The sequence below is a fragment of the Macrobrachium nipponense genome, chromosome 37 (genome assembly GCF_015104395.2).
Source record: "Macrobrachium nipponense isolate FS-2020 chromosome 37, ASM1510439v2, whole genome shotgun sequence".
NCBI classification, from domain to species: domain Eukaryota; kingdom Metazoa; phylum Arthropoda; class Malacostraca; order Decapoda; family Palaemonidae; genus Macrobrachium; species Macrobrachium nipponense.
The window spans coordinates 46,962,321-46,981,443 of NC_061097.1; the positions used below are offsets into that span (position 1 = coordinate 46,962,321).

At 39.4% G+C, this 19,123-nt stretch overlaps 1 protein-coding gene and 1 pseudogene across 1 annotated transcript in view; both read right to left on the reverse strand.

Annotated features, from left to right (window-relative positions):
- The window catches only part of LOC135209240 (large ribosomal subunit protein eL18-like), a 64,343-nt gene that overhangs the window by 31,785 nt on the left and 13,435 nt on the right, over positions 1-19,123 (reverse strand). The window lies entirely within an intron of this gene.
- On the reverse strand, positions 13,850-16,111 carry LOC135209011 (large ribosomal subunit protein eL18-like; annotated as a pseudogene).

A 19,123-nucleotide genomic window follows, 5' to 3' on the forward strand; every position in this document is an offset into this window, starting at 1 on the left:
CCTCAGTAAAAATCCCCTGACACCTTTGTTGACAAGTTCTTCTAGAATAACATCACTGCAAGCACTATCAAAAGCTCCTTTAAAGTCAACAAATGCTCTACATTTAACATTAGCATTACTTAAAGCTTTAATAATGCAATCTGAAGTACTCTTCTCTTTATAAAACCAAACACATTCGGCGATAGTTGGTCACCAATCGTATAAATTAATCTATTTAATGCAAGACTCTCCATTAATTTACACAAACAAGATGTAACAACAAGAGCTGTTTTCTATTTCTTAGGGAGCCTGCCATTTTTATATGAAAGACTTATTAGATCTAACGAAGGACTATCCTCCATCATAATTAGATAGTTTATAATTTCGTACGTTATCCCATCCACACCAGGAGCGGTAGATTTTCCCTTCTTCATACAAAACAACAATTTGTCTTTTGTAAATGGCAAACAAGTCTCACAATTATTAGCCTCTTGTAACGCCACGAGTTGTCTTCGTTTATACCGTCTGATACGTAAGCAGGCCTGAATATTGTTTGGGAGACCACTGATACTACTTGCGGCTTCCGACAGTTTCCTAACCAATTCGTTCGCCTTCCCTTTCGGCTCAAGATGAGCCACGGTTTCTTTCCTTTTCTTTCTCACTTTATTAACTAAATTCCATTCAAACCCAATTTCTTTAGCTAATGAAATTTCTTCCAAAAACTTATCCCAATATTTACCTCTGACCGTCCTTCTTACCTCTGCTATCTGCATCATGGTTTCTCTACTCCGATTACCATTTGGATTTTTACTCTAATTACTTTGAGCTTTACGAAGCAGTTTATTCCAACCCCGAACTATTCTGTCATTTGAATATACAGACTTTTTAAATGAGGAGAAGCCACTTTTTATAGGAATATTTAAAATACTGTCAATGACAGTGAGCAAATCTTCATAGAATGTTTACATCGTTTTGGTGACCATTAACTTTCTTGTAATGTGTGTACCACTCACCAACTTTATTCATGAACTCTAATTTTCTATCAGGTTTTAAATGATAGCACTTCCTTTTTTACTGACAAACATCTTGTTTATGCTTAAAGATACTTCTATAGCAAAGTGATCACTAACAAGCTCACTAACAACTAACGCATCAGCTGTACATTCAAACATATTAAAAAGTACTGCATAATCAATTCTGCCACCTCTCACGTGCGCACCATTCCCCAAAACACTGACATTTTCCAGTGAGTTAAGTATGTTATTGAATACAAAACCATTTCTGTTTTGGCTACCACTGCCTCCCAAATCATGATGACGAGCATTAAGATCGCCCCCCTATGAACAGTACTCCTTAAAAATAACCTTAGGTAAATTCTCAAGATCCAATTTATCAGCATGCACATATGCATTGATCATATAAAATACAATTTCCGTTAAATGTAATTTTACACACAAACACTCAGTGCCGTTAACTTCTGTCGCTTCAGATAAAACAGCTGGTATATAATTTTTCACAAAGGTAGTTAGACCCCTTATAATTTCTCAATCTGCTTGAAGTTCAAATGATTGATAACCTGTTAATTGGAAACCAGCCCCATTAACCCAGTTTCTTGGAAAGTTACTACATCGAAATCATGAGAAAGAACCCAACCATGGACATCGGTTCCTCTTTTTTGAAGACTATTTACATCCCATGGTAGTGTTTTAAGACAAGACCCCTCCATTTGGTCAATTTCCTTCCTCATTTTTCTAGCAAAGGTAACCACATTCATTTTAAGATCCTCATCTGGCCGCTGCATGTACTCTAGTACTGTATCTAATAAAGAAGCAATACTAACAACTAAGTTGTCACATCCTTTCCTTTCACTTGACAAATCTGTCCTTAATTCATAATTTCTGTCATAAATGGAGCTACCCTGAAACACATTATCAGCAGACATTAATTCGACAATTTCACATTCTCTGGAAGACATAAGATCATCACAAGTAGCTCTATCTACAGTCTGAACCTTCTTTGAATACTGACATTAGTACCAGTACCTACATCATTCACTTCAGAAACATTCTCCTCCATTCCAATAGAAACGACTCTGCTAGTACCATTACACACTTTTGACAGCTGATCAGGCATGCTCAACATTACCTTTTTAAGTTCTTCTATTTCTAAACGAAGTGTTTAACACTGTCATGTTTATCACAAGCTAGACTACAACTAGAGGTCTCCCCCTTTTGAAGTTGCCTTTCTTCTTCTCTTTGTTCCCATACGTTTGTAAATGGCATAACAACCCCGTTTTCGTTCTTATTCAGTGATTGAGAAACTAAAGTACTTGGAGTTTTAACACCAATAACTGGCCTCTTTTTACACAACCAAGAACTAGCATTGTGGTCACCTCCACAATTGCAACATTTTGGAACAATTTTAACATTATTCTTTATTTTATCCAAACATTCTTTTGAGTCATAACTTCCGCTGCAATATCTATGTGGTGGGATCACAAGCTCAAAAACAAGCTGCAGAATCCCCCCCACATATACCTAATCAGTCCAGCTGCCCAACTCACCCCAGTCACACTTTCTACTTTACACTTCAGAATACAGCAGGACAATTGACAAAAAACAAACAAAACAAAAAAAACACAAAACACATGTACTTACCAATCAATCCAGTTACTCCACGGCTATCCTGTGCTGTCCGCTGGTTGAGGTCACAGAAATACCAACAACAACACAAAATCACAACCCACAACCCAATAACACAACAACCAAGGACTACAACACAACAACCAAGGACTACAACACAACAACCAAGGACCACAACAAGAACACAATAACAACACCAACAACAACAAGGAACACAACCACAACCTCACATATAACAATAAAAACTCAGCAACACAACAAAAGACCAATGCACAAACAATTACCAACAACACAAAAAGGCAACACAAACACCCACTAACAACTTCAAGAAATCACAACAGCCCCAAGCAACAACAACAACCATCAACAACTCAACCACACCAAGAAACCACAACAGCCCCCAACAACAACAACAACAACCCTCAACCGCAACAATCACATACAACCCTCAGGAACTTAAAAGCACAACAAATCCTAAGCAACTGACATCAACTGACAAAACAACAACTAAACAACAAACAAAACACAACTTAGCTGACTTTCAATTCCTCCAATAACTGCTGTCCAAACTACTTATCAACACCAGCTCTCACCAAAGAGAGAGACAAAAAAAAAAAAAAAAAAAAACTCAGAACTCTGATCTCTACCAGCAGACAACCCAGCCAGACTCACTAACAGCAATACAGTCGCTAACTATCATACATCAATTAAACCCTCTCTCTCTCTCTCTCTTCTTCTCTCTCTCTCTCTCTCTCTCTCTCTCTCTCTCTCTCTCTCTCTCTCTCTCTTTTTAATGTCAGAATTTCTGGAAATGAAAAAAAGAACAACATACCAGAACAGGAAAGAGACATGGGAAAATCCTTATTACTACCAATATTAAATGAAGGAGAAAACACGCAAACCATCATAGTGATGAATGCGCAGGGTTTAGTTACGAGTAACTCAAGAAGAAAAATAGAGTACTTAGAAGAACTAACCCAAATTGAAAAGAAAATAGATATAATGAATATAAGTGAAACCTGGTATTCCCGAGAGCTGGGAACAATGATCAAATAAAAGGGTTCCAAACTTATAGATCAGATAGAAAAATAGGAATCAAGGGGAACCGCAATATATGGAAAGACAAAAAACAAGGAAAAATATATGAGAAATATAGTAGCTCAGAATGTGAACTAATAGCGGTAGAATTTGAATCTGAAAAATTTATGAACATAGTAATATATAGACCTCCTAATACTAAAGAGTTTGACTTAATAAATTGAAAAATTGGATGATATATGTAGAAATCACAAGGACTGGACTATTCTCCTATCTGGAGACTTCAACTTTCCTTTCTTAGAATGGAAAGAACGAATAGGAGATTGTGGTTGTACTTATACATATAAAAAGAGAGTAATAGTAGTGCAGAAGATAAGAGCAATTCGAAAAGCTATTAGATATGCTACTAGAATACAACATTCACAAATAAATCACCTGCCAACAAGAAAGGAAATACTTTAGACCTAGTATTTGTGAACGAGATGAATAATGTTAAAGAAATAATATGTATAATGCGAGTATTTCAGACCATAATGTCCATAGAATTAACAGTTCATTCCAAGCAAGTGAAAACAGAGATAAGCAAGAAATGAAAAAGTGGAAGGATATGGAAAAATACAACTTCTACAGTAAAAATATAAAATGGTCAGAAATAAATGAAGAATTAAACAAAGATTGGGATAACATTTTGTAAGTGATGACATAAGGGTAAATACGGAGATATTATATAAAATATTAGAGAAAATAGTGGATAAATATATACCGAAGAAGAAAAGTAAACATCATTCATGCATACAAGAGACAGAAGGATCTTGTTCCAGAAAATCAGAAAGTGGAAAAAGGTCTTGCAAAAGAAAAAAATGCATGAAAGTTATAGAACTAAAAAGTAAGATAGAAAATGCAGAACAAAAGATTATACAATCAATAAGAAAATGAAAAAACGGGACTTGGAAGAAAAAAACCCTATTAAATATCAAGCAAAACCCCAAACTATTATACTCATATGCGAGAAGATGAATAAAAGAAGAAGAATTCACTCCCTAGAATAAGATAATGAATTTGATAATGATATAGAATTACCCCTGGACAAAATAGTGATATTTAGCTGACATAGAAATTAATGAAGCTGATATTGTGCAGGCAATTAATGAAATTAAAAATGGAGTGCTGCAGGGCCTGATGGAGTCCCTGCTATTTTGTTAAAGAAAGTAGTTCATTCTATCGCAAAGCCACTTGCAATATTATTAAGACAAAGTGTAGATACAGGCAAGATTTATGATGAGCACAAATTAGATATATCACCCTACTTTCAAAAGTGGATCAAGACTAGAGGCAAGTATTATAGGCCTGTGAGTCTAACATCACATATTATGAAAATGTATGAAAGGGTAATGAAGAAAAATATTATGAAACATTTAATAAAAAATAATTTGTTGAATATAGGACAACACGGTTTCGCACCCGGAAAAAGTACACAAACCCAACTGTTAGTCCACCGTGAGAACATATTCAAAAATATGAAAAGCGGAAATGAAACAGATGTGGTTTATCTAGACTTTGCAAAAAGCTTTTGACAAAGTAGACCATAATATATTAGTCGAAGAAAATTAGAAAACTAAAACTCAATATCGTAGGATAAAGTAGGAAGATGGTTAAAAGAATTTTACACACGAAAACAGAGTTTTATTGCAAACGATGAGAAATCGGATGAAACCAAGGTAATATCCGTGTGCCACAAGGTACGGTGTTAGCTGCAATACTGTTTGTTATTATGATTGAAGACATAGACAGTAATGTTAAGGATTCGGTAGTGAGTAGTTTCGCTGATGACACAAGAATAAGTAGAGAAATTACTTGTGATGAAGATAGGAACGCTCTACAAAGAGACCTTAACAAAGTATATGATTTGGGCAGAGGTAAATAGGATTGATATTTAAACTCTTGATAAAATTTGGAAGCAAATAAATTATGGAGACAAAGAGAACCGGAAAGCTACATGCCATATAGGGGAACCTAATAATGAGACAAAATCACAAATAAGGAAGCAGTTAAAGACCTTGGTGTGATGATGAATAGGAACATGTTATGAAATGATCAAATAGCAATTCTTTTGGCAAATTTAAAGCAAAAATGGGAATGTTGTTACGGCACTTCCAAACAAGAAAAGCTGAACACATGATTATGCTTTATAAAACATATGTTCGTAGTCCACTTGAATATTGCAATATGATATGGTACCCACACTATCAAAAGGATATTGCACAAATAGAGAGTGTACAAAGGTCTTTTACAGCTAGAATAGAAGAAGTTAAGGACCTTGACTACTGGGAAAGACTACAATCCTTAAAATTATATAGTCTAGGAAAGGAGAAGAGAACGCTACATGATAATTCAGGCATGGAAACAGATAGAAGGAATAACAAAAAAAACAGAAAAATATCATGAACTAAATATCATAAAGAGCAAGCAGAGGTAGATTAATAGTGCCCAAAACTATACCAGGAAAAATAAGGAAAGCGCACAGACATTAATCCACTACGCACCAGCAGTTGATAATGCAGCGTCATTCATGCGTGCAGCTCATCTGAGGAATATATCAGGAGTGAGCGTAGATGTGTTTAAGAAATAAGCTCGACAAATATCTAAAACTGCATCCCAGACCATCCAAGATTGGAAGATGCAAAATATACCGGAAGATGTACTAGCAACTCTCTGGTAGACATTAGAGGTGCCTCACACTGAGGGACCTGGGGCAACCCGAACGAACTGTAAGGTCTGTAAGGTAAGGTCTCTCTCTCTCTCACACACACAGACGTTGTCAAATGGAACTCCATAACTCCTCCATATTTCCTCCCCTGTTACATTTGACAACGTCTCCTTTCACTCACAACACCCACATTAAATAGCCTTCCGCAACACCCATGGATGCTCAGATGCAGGTCCCCTGGATCTTGTTTGAGGGCCCTCATACACACTCATTTACACTGCCATCAACTTCTCCCAGATCACTTCCAGTCAGACTACCATTACTATCTTCCTCACTACCATCCCCCCAAATCCCATTCACTATCTCATCTACCCCTTCTAACTCTTGTCCGAACATCTCTCATAACTCTGCCACCAAATCACTTACCTCATTTACACTCCTGCCAAACTCCCGAAGAGACTCATTCATACTGACAACCACATCCTTACCACCTGATTCCCTTCCCAATGAAACTTCACTAAACCCTGACAATTCAAACCTACACACGCTATACGTATCATTCCTCCCCTCAAAGTCATCTGTATTACACGCCTTATCCACCATTTTTACCCTAACACTAACCCCTCTATCATGCAGCTCACGTTCTCTAATTTTATTCCCACCCAATTTCCTTACCTTCTTCCGCTTTCTTCCATACTCAACCAACACTAACTGCCTATCTTCCAGGCCCATTTGCTCACTGATACTCGGCTCACATTTATTCACCCTCAACCACTCACTCATCGCATTCTCCTGAACATACTGCCGCACACTAGAGGACCCACCCAACTGAATCCTCTTTTCACTTAGTTTCCCGAATTCCCAGCCTGACTCATCCTCTTTCGCCTACACACACTCGCCACGTGACCTTCCATTCCACATTCAACACACCTCGCTCACTCTCACTTTCGCTACTTCCATTCTGACCCCTCTTTCCCTCTTCCGAATACAGCAAATCCACTTCCATACTCACGTCCATACCCTTAACTACGCTCTTCTTACCCTTCTTCTTTCTACCTACCTGATTCCACTCACCGCTATCCAAATCACTCTCAGCCCTTTCCCAATGTATTCTGACCTAGTCTCATCCTGTCCATCACCCTTACTAACTTTCTTCCCCTTAGTCTTCTTCTTTTCCTCAGCCACTTTTTTATTCTTGTCCTCAGGTTTATCCTTATCCTGTGTCTTCCCCTTCTTTCCCTTTCCTATCACAACCAAATCACCTTCGTCACTCGTACTCTCATCCACTCGCCCTTTCGCTTCCTTTACCACTCCTGGCCCGTCACAAGACCCAATGGGCCTACCTCTTACAGCTCCCTCTCCCATGAATCCCTTCACCATTTCCTGCATCATCTATTGCACTGCATTCATCATTAACCCAAATTTTTCGTCCATTTTCTCAACCATTCTTTCTTCCGCTCCTTTCATCTCTTCTTTCATTTCCACTTTCGCACTCCTTTGCATTCCTCTCATTTCCTCTAACTCGCTCTTCAGCTCCACACACTCTACCCTCAACCTCTCATTCTCCACTTCCAACCTTCCCTTAGCTTCCCTCGCCAACCGTAACTCCTCCTTCAGCCTCTCTATGTCCTTCAACCCTTCCATCCTCACTTATCCACCAATCACACAACTCACTACCCAATTGCCCTGCAGCTGCCGCACCACCAGTCCCTGTTAGGGCGCCAAAAAATAATGTGGCGGGATCACAAGCTCAAAAACAAGCTGCAGAATCCCCCCCACATATACCTAATCAGTCCAGCTGCCCAACTCACCCCAGTCACACTTTCTACTTTACACTTCAGAATACAGCAGGACAATTGACAAAAAACAAACAAAACAAAAAAACACAAAACACATGTACTTACCAATCAATCCAGTTACTCCACGGCTATCCTGTGCTGTCCGCTGGTTGAGGTCACAGAAATACCAACAACAACACAAAATCACAACCCACAACCCAATAACACAACGACCAAGGACCACAACAACAACACCAACAACAACAAGGAACACACAACCAACCATCACCAACCTCAACAAAAACATAAATAAAAACATCAAAAATCAGCAACACAACAAAAGACCAATGCACAAACAATTACCAACAACACAAAAAGGCAACAAACACCCACTAACAACTTCAAGAAATCACAACAGCCCCAAGCAACAACAACAACCATCAACAACTCAACCACACCAAGAAACCACAACAGCCCCCAACAACAACAACAACAACCACCCTCATCCGCAACAATCTCATACAACCCTCAGGAACTCAAAAGCACAACAAATCCTAAGCAACAACATCAACTGACAAAACAACAAAGCAACAAACAAAACACAACTTAGCTGACTTTCAATTCCTCCAATAACTGCTGTCCAAACTACTTTTCAACACCAGCTCTCACCAAAGACCGACTCAAAAAAAAAAAAAAAAAAAAAAAAACTAGAACTCTGATCTCTACCACCAGACAACCGAGCCAGAACTCACTAACAGCCAATACAGTCGTTAACTATCCATACAGCAATTACACCCTCTCTCTTTCTCTCTCTCACACACACACACATTGTCAAATGGAATTCCATAACTCCTCCATATCTACATTTGAAGTTACTCTCACATTTATATGCAAAATGGCCCCATTTGCTACATTTAAAACATAACATAGGACTTTACTTAAAACAAATCGACCCGTTTATATCCAAGACAGGGAACAAATATTTTCTCTGGAACCTCACCTTTTATAAGTGCTATCACCTGTGGTTTTAAACTAGTCTCCCCTTTCTGCTTAACCTCACGTCGTTTAGCCCAAACAACCCTTTCACCTACCAATAAATCATTTGGATCCATACATAAAGGGAAACCAAACACAATAACTTTAGTGTACTTCCCATCATCCTTAGGTTTTTGTAACAATGTCTTCAAAGCCAGTGGTAGTTAAGAAATTCACTGCATTATCATCCTTAACTGTTATATATGGTCTATATTTACCTTCCTTAAACAATACTTCAAAATTTGGATGTTTTTTTTATAAAGTTTTACCGTCCACTGCATCTTGTCATGATAATCCATTTCCAGTGCATTGGGAAAATACAAACACTTCCTTGAACTTGGTCCTTCATTATTGGCTTCATGACCACTACCCAGAATGATATTCGACTGCCACGTAGTACTAGGGCCACCAGTAGAATCATCAACTATCAGACTTGAACGAGTATTGTTATTCACAACTTTCCTACTCACTGCTCTCAAGTCTTTTATTGACTAAAAGATTTCCATCACTCTCAGCTACTTCCATCTCACTGACTTTTGTTTTCTTTGGTTTTTTCCTTCTCCTCCTAGATGTAGAAGCATAATTTGATTTCACTTTTTCACTAGTCGATAAAGCCAGATCCTCTTCAACGTCTCCTACAGCATCACTGGTTGCCATAGTGAGGCAACACGTTGAACAAGGTGCAATATAATGCAAAGAGCAATTAATTGCTTATAACCAGCAACAAGGTGCCGGAGCAAGAAAAAAACAAAAACAAAACACGTCCGTTGTTGGCCAGAGCTCTGTCCAGACTCCAGAAATTACACCGAAAAGGTGTCTCGATTAACTAGATGAAATTAACTACGAGATGAATTGAATAATTATGTTGAAGATAAAGAGATAGAGCTACTTTTAAGGATATCACAACCTGGCAATCGAGGTAAAGGTTAGTTTTCATAAAAGGTTGATCTTTCAGAAGTAACGCTAGTGGGAAATTTGTTTCACTCATTGGGAAGATTGAGAGAATATTCACTACAAAATTACAAGGGTAATTCCTCCCACTGAATGTTTTCTGGTAATAAGGTAAATTGTATGAAATGGCCTGTTAAAAGCACAATTCTTCCGTGCACAGTGTTTTCAGACTTGTGTCAGAAAGTCTAAAGGGTTAATAAAATGCTCTGCAACTTTAAGTAGGCTCATTAAAACCAGGTAAGAGTAACTTAAGTTCAATTAAACTAACTTAAGTAAGTTCAATTAAACTAATGAGGACTTTGAGTAAATTAAACCAAGCCCATACAATTTCTGTTAGTTAAATGTTCTATTGCACCCATGAACTTATGTAAACCCATGCAAAATTGTTCAATCAAAGTCTGGGGCCGCATACTCAAAACAAGCCTTGCGCAAAGGTGCCTTTTGACAAAAGGCGCCTTTCCCAACGGCTCGCCGAAGGCGCCTTTCGACGAAGGCGAAATCGTATACACTAAGATTTTCAAAGGCGCCTTGGACGTGCCTTTGCACGAAAAGGCTGCCTTTTTGTCAAAGGCGCCTTTGGATAGTCCAGCCAATCACATCGCCCGTATCATAGCGTGCCTAGAGAATGAGAACCAATCCCGATACAACAGCATATCAGCTGATTGTTGATGGCTAAGAAAAGAAAGCAACCTCCCTAATTTAGCATAGACTAATTGCCATACATACCTAGATTGAAGCGAGTTTTGGCCAGGCCTTGGCTTATGTTCTACTGTTAACTTCATGCTAATTATGATATATTCCTAGTAGGCTATATGTTAGGCTATGCAAAAGTATCCTATGATATTGCTTGGAAATGAATGTTTTAGCCTAAGCTGTGATGATACGCCTAGGCCTGTGGGTATTATTGCATAAGTTGCCAATACCTATGCCTTGCCTAACCAGGTCATTTTATTTTTATATATTTTACACAATTCTAAGAGATTTTTCATGTATGGCATTTCTGCCGCAAATGAATGTTAACCATTTAATCTTAGGTTAGGTTAGGGTAAAAAGTTAGGGAGCTTTTGAAGAATAGCAGTCCCACACGACCATGGGATCTGTTCAAAAGGATAAAACTTGGGTCCGTATTTTTAAAAGGGTCTTATTTACAAGACCAATTCTTAACCTAGCCTAACCTTAACCTAACCTAACCATACTTAGTTGTGACTCAAGTAATTGTTATGTACTCTATCTGTGGTATCTGTCACTTTTTTTTTCCTTTGATGAGGTAGAGATGTGGGAAGTCATTGATCATAATTACTGTCAATAATTACATTGATGTTTCTTTTCCAGAGTTATTGCTGTAGCTAATTTCTTTATTATAATCTTTTGAGGTGGTGGTCCTCATGAAAAATTAGCTCTAGAACCTTCAGAGGAAGCTTTGGTAAGATTAGGCCTACTGGAGCAAGAAGCAGTTGAGGTGTTGGCAGATGTTTCTGATATTTTTCAGGATATATTGTCTAATCAAAAAGAATTAATGAATGTGTAGAAGTAGTAAGGGTAATAGTTGACAGCATGGTAACCATGACTGATTTGCTTAAGAGACATTATGCATAATTTTTTTTTAAAGTGGTAGTACTTTTAATATAGTCTATACAGTAGTAAAATCTGTTTTTTTTTTTTTTTTCATACCATGCCTTATATGTTCTATACAGGGTGCCCATAATGTGTAAAATGTCATATACCTCTTCATTATTGAGATTAGTTTTTTGTAAGTTTTTTTTGTTTAAGAGTAATGTGATATACTACCACATTGTCTTATGCTAATCACTCCATTATTTAATGAGGTTTATTTTTTATTTTTCCTCCATTAACTTTTATATCGTGCTTCTTGTGATCTCGTGTTATTGTGATAAGTTTAGTACAGTTTTTGTTTATTTACAATGCTATTTCATGTTATTTCTCTATTTTGGCTATAAAGCATATTTTCTTATTTATAATAGTATAAAATGATACCTGTGATCTCAGTTACCTCTACCTTATTGTAAGTTTTTCTTTTTTATTTACTTTAGTACCTATGTTATTTCTTTCCTGGAGATAATGTACTATGTGATACACTGATATTGCTATTATTAAGGGTCATTCAGTGATACAGTAACCTATTTGTATCTAGGTAATATGAACATCAAATTCATTTATTTCATAACTTATTTGTATCTAGGTGGCATTTATTTCATAATGTGAGTCACTGTATGTAGTACCTCAGACCACTTTAACCTATGTTTAATGTGCCTTATGAGTAACTGGCAGATGACAAGTGATAAGGCAGGGAAATTGCATACATATTTTCACCTTTGCATATAGTACAAAGTATAAAGATATATTTTCTGTATTGAGATTTATTAAACAAGACAAAAAATATATTGTTTTTCTAGCATTGATTATACATGAACATTTTATAAGATATACAATAACTAAAGGTCAAAACAATCAGATTATAATATAGGAATTTTAGATTGTAATATAAAATCATTTTAAATACACAACCAATAACTTTAAATCTAACGTCTGCAGAGGAAAATCACACTATTACAAAGCAATTAGAGTAACTTGCAAAATAAAAGTATGTATAATGGCGTTCATTGACGTATACAAGAGGTAGGAAACATCCTCTTATTTGTTGTCAATCCCAAAGTTACCTTTCCCACCTCAAAGGCTGCTCTAACCAGCCCTAGTGCAAAATGCTCTCACGGCGCCATATTTCCAAGATGGCGGGGCGCACTCGGTGTTTTGAGTATGAGCCTTTCGAGTAACGGCGCCTTTGCCACAAAAGGCGCCTTTGGAAGTTTTGAGTATGCGGCCCCTGCACAATCAACTCTCAAACTCCAATATTACAACAGCCCGTGTATGTGAAAAAAAAAAAATTAAGGTAAGGAAAAACCGTGCATTAAGTCTTAAATTTGCAAGTTGATCGTGATTTGACGAAACTGCTTCCTATCAACTACTGTTGACTAATCGTCTGCCGTAACCTAGCCTATATGTTTGTTTGTTTGTATGGTGTTTTTACGTTGCATGGAACCATTGGTTATTCAACAACGGGACCAACGGCTTTACGTGACTTCCGAACCACGTCGAGAGTGAACTTCTATCACCAGAAATACACATCTCTCACTCCTCAATGGAATGGCCGAGAATCGAACCGCGACCACCAAGGCGGGACGCGAACACCATAACAACCACGTCACTGAGGCGCTCCTAGCCTACATGGGAATCATATCGACCTACCTTAAGTTAGTCAACTTTGGACACACTTCTTATATTCACCCCTACATGAAAACAAATCCTATCTAAGTCAGTAAATCCAGTGACATCTAATTATGTTCGTGGAAATTAATTGGTACGTGGTTTTTTCTGCTTACCAACGACAGAGTAATATAGATGGCTGTAGATGATTTGGAAAGTATTTGGGTTAGGATAGGTACAAAATAGGAAGGGAGGTCATACAAACTAATTATCTCGCACTGAGGCACTCTTTTGACCCAAGAGGTCAAAGCAACCTCTGGCGTGGCTTAGAAACCAGTGATAATGGCTTTATATAAAAAATGTAATGTCAGATGTACCTGTACCTTTGTATTCAAAAAATGGCTTTGTAGACACATTTAACCTACTGACCAAGCAGTTTTCAACTTCTGACTACTGTTATTGTAAACAAAACAAAAAAAGGTTACCAAAACAGAGGATTACTTCGACTTTTATTAAGCTTCTTAACAAAATTACTTTTTGTACCCACAGCTTGACCTTCTACCACGGGCCCTTTCAAACTTCCTGCCCTTGCTGCGGACGTATGGCTTAGCGTGACTGTGAGGCAAACCTGGAGCACGACCGAAGTGCTTGACGGCTTCTCTAGCCTTACGGCGACCTGTAAGAGAAATTCAGTAATTGTATAATTGTTATTGCACATATATCACTTGGTAAGTTGCGAATCTGAACTTAAATTACCATAACGCCATCAATCTTTGAATGACTATAACCTACTTACAATAGGATATCCATTTTGATCATTTATCAAAAACACGCGCTGCAGTTTTCAAGTTCTGCCCTGACCTCATGTACCAGGAGTCAGGAAAGGGGATCCATCTCTAATGTAAACCGCAATGTCACTGAAACATGTAATGCCAAACCTCTGCTAACAAAATAGCAGTTTTAAAATCCCACCTAGTTTTAAAGAAATAAGTTTTTAGGTGACACTCCCCCCCCCCCTCTTTTTTTTTAAGTACATTGAAACATGAAACCACCTTGTTCCAGGCCCCCGACACAAATCGTCCCAATCAACTGTGGAATATGGTACCCAGCTGCTACAACAAACACGTACTGAATTTTGCAAATCACAACATACTGGATAAAACAAAATCGTCGCCCTCTAAGCATGGTCTGTTGGTGTACAATAACTATGGGTGTTTGTGGCTAATCATTTATAGAGGATCCTGTGTCAACGGAGCAAAGTAAATTGTGATACTTTACAAGAGGAATTTTAAATTTTAATTTTTTAATGAACAGCCAGTCAAATACCCTAACAGTCAATGTTCAAAGAGAACAAGGTGAAAAATGTAAGACTTTTTGCAAAGGCACAATAATAATCACACTTGTATTGTTTGTGCAGAACATATGAAGACTGCTGTTATCCTCAACATCAAAGCATCGTAAGAACAATGTTTTGAGATTTCAACTTTAAAATATTTTTATTAAATTCAAAATATTTTACCCGTTAAGTGGCAAGACGAAATGTTGTACAAAGGGCGAGTCTGCATATGATTACCAACTACTAAGCAGATTGACTACAGATGAAAGACTAAACATAAAATAAACAGCCATACTGTTTCAAGCCTACAAGCAATGTCCTACATTCTAACCTATATTTGCATATTTAAATGTTTACTCTTACTGATGTATTTTGAATAAAAACTACCACAAAACTTGCCTTATTCTATTTTTATTAATATACCTTCATGCACCTAAGTACCTTAAATAGTAACTGACTTTGCAAAGGTTTAGTTATGCCATCACAGATTACCTGCCAAATTTGAGTTTAACCTTACCCCTGCCATTCAAAGTAAATAATCATCCAACAAAATTTCATTGCACCAACAGTATACTTTTTTTTATGTCCAGATACACCACTATAAGGAAATTAATAAAAATATGTAATTTAATCAGACCAACAACCCAACCCCTAGCTCTGGAGATATGACAAATACGTCATTTTAAAATTTTCCATAATATTAGAATATAAAATTTATAAACTGGTCTGCAAAGGCAAGAAAAATAACATAACCTAGTTGGTAACTCGGGTATTCCCAACTTGTCTTCATGACCCATACCACTGTTGCCTAATTCCCCCACAGACATGCCAAAAACATTCTCAATCTTAAAAATATTGTTTGTGGTTTCAAGATAGCATATTAGTTATACCACATTACCTTGGAGGAGGACAGTGTTCTTGCCTAAGGGAGCACGACGGGCCATACATCAAAAGTGATAATCCACCAGCCTTCTCAATTCTGGCACGAGCTCTGGCAGTCACACGCAAAGCACATACCTTTGAAATAAAACATGAATATCATATTTTGCAACATTATTTTGATGCTGGGAAGTAGAAGAAATGCATTTGAAAATTTTACCCAAATTAGTAATGCCAGATTCTATTAACATGTTTCACATCATCTTTAATTTCCAAGGTAAAAATTATTAATGGGTTCAATGACTGCCCAGTTATGAATTGTAGGAAGTACGTACGTACAATTAAATGTTACTTTTGGAAAACAAACAATATTTTTATTAGTACTCTAGTAGTTTTACCCTCACCTTTATATCACATGTTCTAAACCAGAAATACACTGAAGTTATGGACTTACAGTCAGCTTGGGAACTGTGAACAGTCGAAGATCATCGGTGATAGTTCCCACAACAACAAAGATTCGCCTTCACGGCGGGCCTCTTAGCATGACCGACGAGGCGAGACCATGACACTGGGGCCTGTGAATTTTGGACATGAAGAGACGCTCAAAATAATCTTGTTGAACTTAGCATCTGTTCGGCGAGCCAAAAGCGATACAGCTGAAAACAAAAAAAAAAACAAAAAAAAGTACTGTATCAAAATGTAAAAACAAACAAAATTGATATATATATGAGCCTACCAGGGGACTGACCATCCAGACAATATATCTTCCTTAAAGTAATGATAAAATTGATTAAGAAAATTAACAGAACTAACGTCGGCTTCGAGGTGACCCAGGCATCACTACATATTTTGCTAATGCAGCATCTTCTCTCACTCACTACTTGATAAGGTGGAATTTAGTCCACTGAAATATAGTCCTTAGCTTTAAACCAGTTTTAATGGGCCTTTTATACTTGAGACGTACCCACCTTCCCTGAATGCAATATTCAACAAAAATTTACGCAAAATGACAATTTGTCTAAAATTGCATTTTCCTAACTATACAAACCTGAGGTCCTTTTACATAGGAATGTACTAGCGGCAGCTGGATAGGTCGTAAGCTTTCGAACAAGGGGTTCGGTAGTTAACTGCTTGTCCGACAGGCGCGCAGCTGCTGCGCGCGACTGGGAGGTAAACAAATCACTTTTGCTTTTGGCCCAAGCAAAAACTGCAGAGTGAGGGGTGGCATGAGGTGGGGCTATGTGTAAAAGGACTCAGGTTGTATAGTTAGGAAAAATGCAATTTTAGACAAATTGTCATTTGTTCCGACACGGCATACAAAAACCTTCGGTCCTTTTACAATAGGAAGATCACTTCTGGTGGGTGGAATCTGAGGCTTTTGTGAACAGACTGGTGTTCGCCCAACTTGGAAGCCTCCCTGGTCGTAAGAGCGAGGGAGGGATCCAAGCCTCTGTCCGATTGATCGGGGTGTGCACCGCAGGATCAATGGTCAGACCTCTGGACCGAGTACTAAGAGAGAGGCAAGCGTATCTCTTCGTACCAGCAATGTAAGAACTTGTTCCTGTACAGGAGCAAAGTTAAAGTCATGGTTTTGACTCTTGTAGGCATCCACTTCCCCCCCTTGTAGAAGGAAGTGGTGGATATTCTGCTCCCATCCCTCGTGAAAGGGATAGGATGGGGCTCTGTCATATAGCTCACCGGCATCTCGTCCTTATCCAGCAGGGTGATGACCGTATCCCTCTACCGACAGGTAGAGGGGGAGAAAAAGATAGAAAGAGAAGCCAGTCACTTTCTCATCACTACTATCATACAGTCACAGGCACTCGATGCTGTTCAGCCTGCTAGGGTCTGGGTTAGCTAGACGAGTGTGAGCAGCTACTACGGGTCCTAAGGAAACCGATCCAAGGACCTATGGGCAATATCCAAGAGGTATAAGGAAGTTGCCGGTGGTCTGGTTGTACCAGACCCCTGCCTTCAATACCTGCGCCACGGAGAAGTTCTTACGAAACGCCAACGAGGGGCCAATACTTCTGACTTCGTGAGTTCCTCGGACGGGAACGTACGGATGTCGTCACTACTACCATCAGCCTCATACTCCCCTGCCTGAAGACCTCACGCAGCCAGGACGAAAGAGTGTTCTTGATACTTCTTTCTTGTTGACCCCGTTGCTAACGAAGAGGCTTCGACACTCAGGCCCGAGGTGTCGAGTTCTCTTCAGATAGCGCCGTAGCGTCCTCCCAGGACAAAAGCAGCATCTCATCCACATCATTATCTGCATGACGCTCCGTACTCTCTTCGCCGATGCCAGGTCCAGCAAGACGAGGGTCATTTGAGTTCCCTGGGTTGGCAAGACCTTTGGAAGCTGCTCCTAAGCAAAGGAGATCTCGAACGAGTTCGAGATGTCCAATCCCGTCAGTTTCAGGACGAGCGACAAGGCGGCTCTGTATCCTTTGACTGTGGGAACTTAGAGGAGCTTCCTCGGCGAAGAAAAAACGAGGAAATCCGCTACCTGCTGGAAGATGGGGCTGGCCCTGAGAAGAGATACGGACCCCGTCTACGACACCAACCACCGAAGACGGCCAACTTCTCCTGGTACACAGCTGCAGAGGACTGACTGACGTTTCCAGCCATCTCTGTTGCTGCGCTACGAAAAAAGCTTCTCGTTCGCAAGAGAAGGTGGATAACAGCCAGCCGTGAAGACGTAGGGACTGGACTGCTCGGTGGTACCGCTCGACGTGTGGCTGGCCGAGAAGGTTGTGCCAATGGGAATCTCTCTCGGTTCTCTTGCGAGAAGAGCCAGCAGGTCCGGATACCAAATGGCCTGTGGCCATTTGGAAGCCATCAGGATCATCCTGAGATTCGGGATGACCAGTGCTCGACTGATCACCTTGCGAATCAGGCTGAACGGGGGAAAGGCATAGGCGAAGAGGTTGTCCCAGGGGTGTTGAAGAGAGTCCTCTGCAGTTGCCCATGGATCCGGCACGGGCCAGAGAAGAACACCTGGAGCTTCCTGATGTGCCGGATGGCGAACAGATCCTCGCTGGTCGCCCCCACAGGTCGAAAAGAGCCTTTTCCGGCACGTCCCCTGGTGTAGAGACCATTCGGTCCCTTATCACTGATCCCGACGGCTGAGCGTGTCTGCTACTACATCCTTCCCTGGAATGTAGCGTGCCGACAGCTCTATTGAGTGTGCCTCGGCCCACTCGTGCACCTGCCGAGTCACTGATACAACGGGAGACACACTAGGCCCCCCCTGTTTGTTTGACGTAAGCCACCCCACCGTGGTTGTCGTACATCACACACTGAGTGTCCCATCAAGCGGTCCTGGAACTCTTGGGAGAGCGAGGAACGCTGCCTTTAGTTCCAGTACATTGATGTGAAGGTGCTTGTCGTTCTCGTACCACACTCCGAAGTCTGCAACTCTTCCAGGTGTGCACCCCATCCCTCGGTCGATGCGTCTGAGAGCAGCTGCATGTCCGGGGGGATGCGCGCGGAGGCACTCCTCTTAAGGGGTTCCTGTCGTCCAGTCACCTGGCTAGGTCCTGCCTCACCTCCT